Here is an 8,542-nt window from a genome sequence, read left to right as displayed (position 1 = left end):
ATCATATCAATGCATAATGACTACTTTGCCATTGTGGTGACCCCTTGATCTATAAAAGGAGGCCCATGCCACCCATAGGAAGGGTTGGAAAGTTGGCTAACCCACACCCCCATACGTGCGTAGTCGCTACCGCCATGAGGCAACCCCTGCCGGGCAAGTGTACCACGCTCCACTGATACGTCCATTTTGCATCATGCTTTTATATCGATATTTATTGCATATGGGCTGTTATTACACATTATGTCATAATACTTATGCCTATTCTCTCTTATTTTACAAGGTTTACATGAAGAGGGAGAATGCCGGCAGCTGGAATTCTGGGCTGGAAAAGGAGCAAATATTAGAGACCTATTCTGCACAACTCCAAAAGTCCTGAAACTTCACAGAAGTCATTTTTGGAAATAATAAAAAATACTGAGCGAAGAAAATACCAGAGGGGGCCCACACCCTGGCCACGAGGGTGGGGGGCGCGCCCTACCCCCCTGGGCGCGCCCCCTACCTCGTGGGCCCCCTGGTAGCCCTCCGATGCCCATCTTCTGATATATGAAGTCTTTCGTCCGAGAAAAAATCATAAGCAAGCTAAGGACTTCTCAAAAATTTCTAGGCCTCTGACTAATCTATTACAAAAAGATATACCATTTGTCTTTGATGATGATTGTGTAGAAGCATTTGAAATACTTAAGAAAGCATTAATCTCTACACCTATTGTTCAGCCACCTGATTGGAATTTACCCTTTGAAATTATGTGTGATGCTAGCGATTATGCTGTAGGTGCTGTTCTAGGACAAAGAGTTGATAAGAAATTAAATGTTATTCAATATGCGAGTAAAACTCTAGACAGTGCCCAGAGAAATTATGCTACTACTGAAAAGGAATTCTTAGTAGTTGTATTTGCTTGTGATAAGTTCAGACTTTATATTATTGATTCTAAAGTAACTATTCACACTAATCATGCTGCTATTAAATATCTTATGGAAAAGAAAGATGCTAAACCTAGACTTATTAGATGGGTTCTCTTGCTACAAGAATTTTATTTGCATATTACTGATAGAAAGGGAGCTGAGAACCCCATTGCAGACAACTTGTCTAGGTTAGAGAATGTTCTTGATGACCCACTACCTATTGATGATAGCTTTCCTGATGAACAATTAGCTGTCATAAATGCTTCTTGTACTGCACCATGGTATGCTGATTATGCTAATTACATTGTTGCTAAATTTATACCACCTAGTTTCACATACCAGCAAAAGAATAAGTTTTTCTATGATTTGAGGCATTACTTCTGGGATGACCCACACCTTTATAAAGAAGGAGTAGATGGTGTTATTAGACGTTGTATACCTGAGCATGAACAGGAACAGATCCTACGCAAGTGTCACTCCGAGGCTTATGGAGGACACCACGCTGGAGATAGAACTGCGCATAAGGTATTGCAATCTGGTTTTTATTGGCCTACTCTCTTCAAGGATGCCCGTAAGTTTGTCTTGTCTTGTGATGAATGCCAAAGAATTGGTAATATTAGTAGACGTCAGGAAATGCCTATGAATTATTCACTTGTTATTGAACCATTTGATGTTTGGGGCTTTGATTATATGGGACCTTTTCCTTCCTCTAATGGGTATACGCATATTTTAGTTGCTGTTGATTACGTTACTAAGTGGGTAGAAGCTATTCCAACTAGTAGTGCTGATCATAACACCTCTATTAAGATGCTTAAAGAAGTCATTTTTCTGAGGTTTGGAGTCCCTAGATATTTAATGACTCATGGTGGTTCACATTTTATTCATGGTGCTTTTCGTAAAATGCTTGCTAAGTATGATGTTAATCATAGAATTGCATCTCCGTATCACCCGTAGTCTAGTGGTCAAGTAGAATTGAGCAATAGAGAGCTCAAATTAATTTTGCAAAAGACTGTTAATAGATCTAGAAAGAATTGGTCCAAGAAACTTGATGATGCATTATGGGCCTATACAACTGCATATAAAAGTCCTATGGGTATGTCTCCGTATAAATGGTTTATGGAAAAGCATGTCACTTACCTCTCGAACTAGAACATAAGGCATATTGGGCTATTAAAGAGCTCAATTATGATTTCAAACTTGTCGGTGAGAAGCGGTTATTTGACATAAGCTTACTTGATGAATGGAGAACCCAGGCTTATGAGAATGCCAAACTGTTTAAAGAAAAAGTTAAAAGATGGCATGACAAAAGGATACAAAAGCGTGTGTTGCTATACAACTCTCGTTTAAGATTTTTTGCAGGAAAACTTCTCTCTAAATGGGAAGGTCCTTACGTTATCGAGGAGGTCTATCGTTCCGTGCCATAAAAATCAACAACTTCGAAAGCACAAATCCGAAGGTGGTGAATGGTCAAAGAATCAAACATTATATCTCAGGGAATCCTATAAATGTTAAAACTAATATTATTGAAACCGTAACCCCGGAGGAATACATAAGAGACACTTTCCAGAACGTTTCAGACTCCGAAAAGGAATAGGTATGTGGTACGGTAAGTAAACCGACTCCAAAACAGTTCTAATGGCATTTTTCTCCGTTTTGGAATATTTAGAAAAATAGGAAAATAAGAAGCAGTCCGGGAAGGACACGAGGCTTCCACGAGGGTGGGAGGTACGCCCTGCCCCCTGGGCGCGCCCCCTACCTCCTGGGCACCTCCTGCGCTCTCTGGACTCCGTTTTCTTGCATGATACTTCTTTCGGTCGGTAAAAATTCATTATATAATGTCCCGAAGGTTTTGACCACCGTATCACGCAAATATCCTCTGTTTTTGTTTCGAGCTGTTTCTGTAGAAGATTTGGAGCAAGATGTCATCTCAGGATTCCGACGGAGAGAGCTATGTCTCACACCTCATTGCTGACCCAAAGACCTATGGGGATCTATCTCCTTGTGGTCGAACTACGGATGAGGAGGAGGATGCTCATTTGATGAGGATCAATGATTCAAGTTCGGAGGAGGAGGATGTCCCTCTACCTCAACCTGGGGATATGCACGTGAAGTTCAAGAAATCTAGTCTCCCTAAGAGGGCTAAACTATCTAACAACCGATCTATTCCTTCTCGTTTTCGGCAGAAAAGCAAAGGAGATTTCTGTGACAAGATCTTGAAGCTGGAATCGGAGGTCGATGATTTAAAGGAGGAAATTGCTCTTCTCAACTACAGTATGAAGAAGCTAAAGGCACAACTGTCATCATCAACAACTCCACCATCTTCTCCACCAGCAAAGGAGATATAATCACATGGGTATGGGCACTCCCCTTGGCAACCGCCAAGCTTGGGGGCGGTGCCCCGGTATCGTATCACCATCACACTCCTATCTTCACCATTTTTCTTAGTTCAATCCTTTTAGTAATATCTTGATCTAGTAGAATAAAGTTTTAGTATGATCTAGTTTTGAGTTTTGCTTTATGATCCCTCTATGTAACCGAGTCCGTGAGCTATATATAATAAAGATTAGTGTTGAGGCAAGGGCTTGATTTTCTTGCTATGTTCTTGAGGGAATAAAAGAAAGAAAGAATAAGAAAGAAATAAAAAGTAACAAAGAGATCATATTGATCTTATGGAGAGTAATGACTTCACATATAAAGAGTATGATGATTAAAAATTGTTGAGAGTTGACAAACATAGTTTTGGTCATCGTTGCAATTAATAGGAAGTAATAAAGAAAGAGAGGTTTCACATATAAATATAATATCTTGGACATCTTTTATGATTGTGAGCACTCATTAAATATGACATGCTAAAGAGTTGATGTTGGACAAGGAAGACAACATAATGGGTTATGTTTTCTTATATCTGAAATAAAGTATATTGTCATGGATCGTCCAACATGTTGAGCTTGCCTTTCCTTCTCATGCTAGCCAGATTCTTTGCACCAAGTAGAGATACTACTTGTGCTTCCAAATACCCTTAAACCCAGGTTTTCCATGAGAGTCCACCATATCTACCTATGGATTGAGTAAGATCCTTCAAGTAAGTTGTCATCAGTGCATGCAATAAAAATTGCTCTCTAAATATGTATGACTTATTAGTGTGGAGAAAATAAGCTTTATACGATCTTGTGATGTGGAAGAAATAAAAGCGACACACTTCATAATAAAAGGTCCACATCACAAGTGGCAATATAAAGTGACGTTCTTTTGCATTAAGATTTCGTGCATCCAGCCATGAAAGCACATGACAACCTCTGCTTCCCTATACGAAGGGCCTATCTTTTACTTTTATCTCTTACCCTTTTGCAAGAGTCATGGTGATCTTCACCTTTCCTTTTTACATTTTATCCTTTGGCAAGCACATTGTGTTGGAAAGATCCTGATATATATATATATATATATATATATATATATATATATCCAATTGGATGTAAGTTATGATGAACTATTATTGTTACCCTTGAGGTAAAAGGTTGGGAGGCGAAACTATAAGCCCCTATCTTTCTCTGTGTCCGATTAAAACTCCGTAACCACAAGTATTGCGTGAGTGTTAGCAATTGTGGAAGACTAAATGATAGTTGAGTATGTGGACTTGCTGAAAAGCTCTTACATAGACTCTTTCCGATGTTATGATAAATTGCAATTGCTTCAATGACTGAGATTATAGTTTGCTAGTTCTCAATGAAGTTTTTGATTCATACTTGACATTGTGAATAGATTATTACTTGAGCATAAGAAATCATATGATAATATCCATATATGTTGCTGTTATAAGAATGATCATGATGCCCTCATGTCCGTATTGTATTTTATCGACACCTCTATCTCTAAACATGTGGACATATTTATCGTTATCGGCTTCCGCTTGAGGACAACCGAGGTCTAAGCTTGGGGGAGTTGATACGTCCATTTTGCATCATGCTTTTATATCGATATTTATTGCATTATGGGCTGTTATTACACGTTATGTCATAATACTTATGCCTATTCTCTCTTATTTTACAAGGTTTACATGAAGAGGGAGAATGCCGGCAGCTGGAATTCTGGGCTGGAAAAGGAGCAAATATTAGAGACCTATTCTGCACAACTCCAAAAGTCCTGAAACTTCACGGAAGTCATTTTTGGAAATAATAAAAAAATACTGAGCGAAGAAAATACCAAAGGGGGCCCACACCCTGGCCACGAGGGTGGGGGGTGTGCCCAACACCCCTGGGCGCGCCCCCTGCCTCGTGGGCCCGCTGGTAGCCCTCCGGTGCCCATCTTCTGCTATGTGAAGTCTTTCGTCCGAGAAAAAATCATAAGCAAGATTACGGGATGAAACTCCGCCGCCACGAGGCGGAACCTTGGCGGAACCAATCTAGGGCTCCGGCAGAGCGGTTCTGCCGGGGAAACTTCCCTTTGGGAGGGGGAAATCATCGCCATTGTCATCACCAACGATCCTCTCATCGGGAGGGGGTTAATCTTCCTCAACATCTTCACCAGCACCATCTCCTCTAAAACCCTAGTTCACCCCTTGTATCCAATCTTTGTCCCAAAGCCTCAGATTGGTATCTGTAGGTTGCTAGTAGTGTTTATTACTCCTTGTAGTTGATGCTAGTTGGTTTGTTTGGTGGAAGATCATATGTTCAGATCCTATATGCATATTAATACCCCTCTGATTATGAACATGAATATGCTTTGTGAGGAGTTGTTTGTTCCTGAGGACATGGGAGAAGTCTTGCTATTAGTAGTCATGTGAATTTGGTATTCGTTCGATATTTTGATGAGATGTATGTTGTCTTTCCTCTAGTGGTGTTATGTGAACGTCGACTATGTGATACTTCACCATTGTTTGGGCCTAGAGGAAGGCATTGGGAAGTAATAAGTAGATGATGGGTTGCTAGAGTGACAGAAGCTTAAACCCTAGTTTATGCGTTGCTTCGTAAGGGGCTGATTTGGATCCATATGTTTCATGCTATGGTTAGGTTTACCTTAATACTTCTTTTGTAGTTGCGGATGCTTGCAATAGGAGTTAATCATAAGTGGGATGCTTGTCCAAGTAAGGACAGAACCCAAGCACCGGTCCACCCACATATCAAATTATCAAAGTACCGAACGCGAATCATATGAACGTGATGAAAACTAGCTTGACGATAATTCCCATGTGTCCTTAGGAGCGCTTTTCTCTATATAAGAGTTTGTCTAGGCTTGTCCTTTGCTACAAAAAGGATTGGGCCACCTTGCTGCACTTTATTTACACTTGTTACTCGTTACAAATTACCTTATCACAAAACTATCTATTACCGATAATTTCAGTGCTTGCAGAGAATACCTTGCTGAAAACCGCTTATCATCCACCACCTCTATTCTACCATTAATCCACCAAAGCAGGAGTAGGGTTTTATGCCTCGCGGTGTCCCGAACCTGGGTAAATTGCTTGTGTGCTCCTTGCCGCGTTGCCGTGTGCTGGTCTGCTCTTTGTGCAACATGACGTCCCCCTGGCGAACCAGCAAGGGGCCTCCCGGTCCCATAGGTGGCTGCGGATATCCCGCGACATAAGGACTTGTGGGAGGCGCTCGAATCTAAATTTGGGGCCACCGATGCTGGGAGCAAGATGTATATTATCGAGCAGTTCCACGATTACAAAATGGTCGAGAACTGTTCTGTATTGGAACAAGCTCATGAGATAATATGCATCACTAAAGATCTTGAGCTTCTTAAGTGTGATTTATAAGGGAAATTGGTCCCGGATGTATAATCGCTAAGCTCCCTAATTCATGGAGAAACTTTGCTACCACTCTGAAACATCAGAGGCGTGAATTGTTAGTAGTGGATGCCATCGCTAAGAAGTTTGAGCTTCTTAAGTGCGATTTTGCAAATTTGTCGTGGGATGTATAATCGCTAGGCTTCCTAATTTGTGGAGAAACTTTGCTACCACCCTAAAACATCAGAGGCGTGAATTCTCAGTAGATGATATCATCAACCATCTGATTGTTGAGTAGAATTCGAGGGCAAAGGACTCGCACGAAAAAGGGGTCGAAGGAACTTCTGTCACTAATATGGTGCATCAGAGGAACTTCAATTCCCACAAGCCCGAGGGAAAGAATTCTTTCCAAGAGAATACCGACTTCAAGAAGAAGGGTAAGAAGACCTTCTAGAAGAACAAAAAGGGAGATGGCTGCTTCAACTGTGGTTTAGAGGAACATTGGGCTAGCAAGTGCCCGAACAAGTACAAGAAGCCAGGGCAGGACTCAAAGTCTACCAATATGATTGTGAGAAGCAATGAGAGTGGTGCATCTAGGCACGGTAATTTATTTACTGTATTTTCAGTTTGTCAGTCCACAAATTGGTGGGTGGACACAGGTCAAGTATTCTTGTGTGTGCTGACATTTCATTGTTTTCTTCTTACCAAGCCATAGGTCACGGGTACATATTGATTTGGAATGGCCCGAGTGCTTCTGTTCTTGGTGTTGACATGGTCGCTCTGAAGTTTACTTCAAGAAGGATCATGCAGCTGAAGAAAGTGCAAGATGTCCTTGCCATCAAGAAGAACCTCGTTGGTGGCTCCCTTCTGTATAGAGAAGGGTTTAAATTGGTCTTTGAGTCTAATAAAGTAGTTGTTACAAAATATGGACTACTTGTTGGAAAAGGTTATGAATGCGGAGGAATGTTCTACCTTTCCCTCGCAAAGTTTTGTAATAAATCATGAACAATATTCCTTCGAGTGTTAATGAATCTGAAGTTTGGCATTCACGTGTTTGTCACATTAGTTTCGGTGTTATACATGACGTGGCTAGCAAAATTGAATTTCATCACTTTAGCCAAAGGTTCTAAGTGCCATTCGTGTGTGCAACCTAAGCAACCTTGCACGCCTCAGAAGGCTGCTGAGGACAGACACTTGGCACCGCTAGAACTCATACATTCTGATCATTGTGAGATGAATGGTGTGTTGAATAAAGGTGGAAAGAAATACTTCAGGACTTTGATAGATGATTCTACTAGATATTGCTATGCGTATCTGTTAAACACTAAAGATGAGGCTCTACACTACTTTAAATCTAAGAAGGAGAAGTTGAGAATCAACTTGAAAAGAATTTTAAACGAGTCCGGTCAGATCATGGTGGAGAGTGTTGGGGATCGTTGCAGAATTTTAAAATTTTCTACGCATCACCAAGATCCATCTATGGAGTTTACTAGCAACGAGGGGAAACGAGTGCATCTACATACCCTTGTAGATCGCGAGCGGAAGCGTTCAAGTGAACGGGGTTGATGGAGTCGTACTCGTCGTGATCCAAATCACCGATGACCGAGCGCCGAACGGACGGCACCTCCGCGTTCAACACACGTACGGAGCAGTGACGTCTCCTCCTTCTTGATCCAGCAAGGGGGAAGGAGAGGTTGATGGAGATCCAGCAGCACGACGGCGTGGTGGTGGAAGTAGCGGGGATCCCGGCAGGGCTTCGCCAAGCGCAAGCGGGAGAGAGAGGTGTCACGGGAGGGAGAGGGAGGCGCCAGGGGCTAGGGTACAGCAGCCCTCCCTCCCCCCTTTACATAGGCCCCCTGGGGGGGGCGCCGGCCCTGGGATCCCATCTATGGGGGGGGGGGGGGCGGCCAAGGGG

The sequence above is a fragment of the Aegilops tauschii genome, chromosome 3 (genome assembly GCF_002575655.3).
Source record: "Aegilops tauschii subsp. strangulata cultivar AL8/78 chromosome 3, Aet v6.0, whole genome shotgun sequence".
NCBI classification, from domain to species: domain Eukaryota; kingdom Viridiplantae; phylum Streptophyta; class Magnoliopsida; order Poales; family Poaceae; genus Aegilops; species Aegilops tauschii.
The sequence above is the reverse complement of the archived record's forward strand: the minus strand, read 5'-3'. Positions refer to the sequence as shown.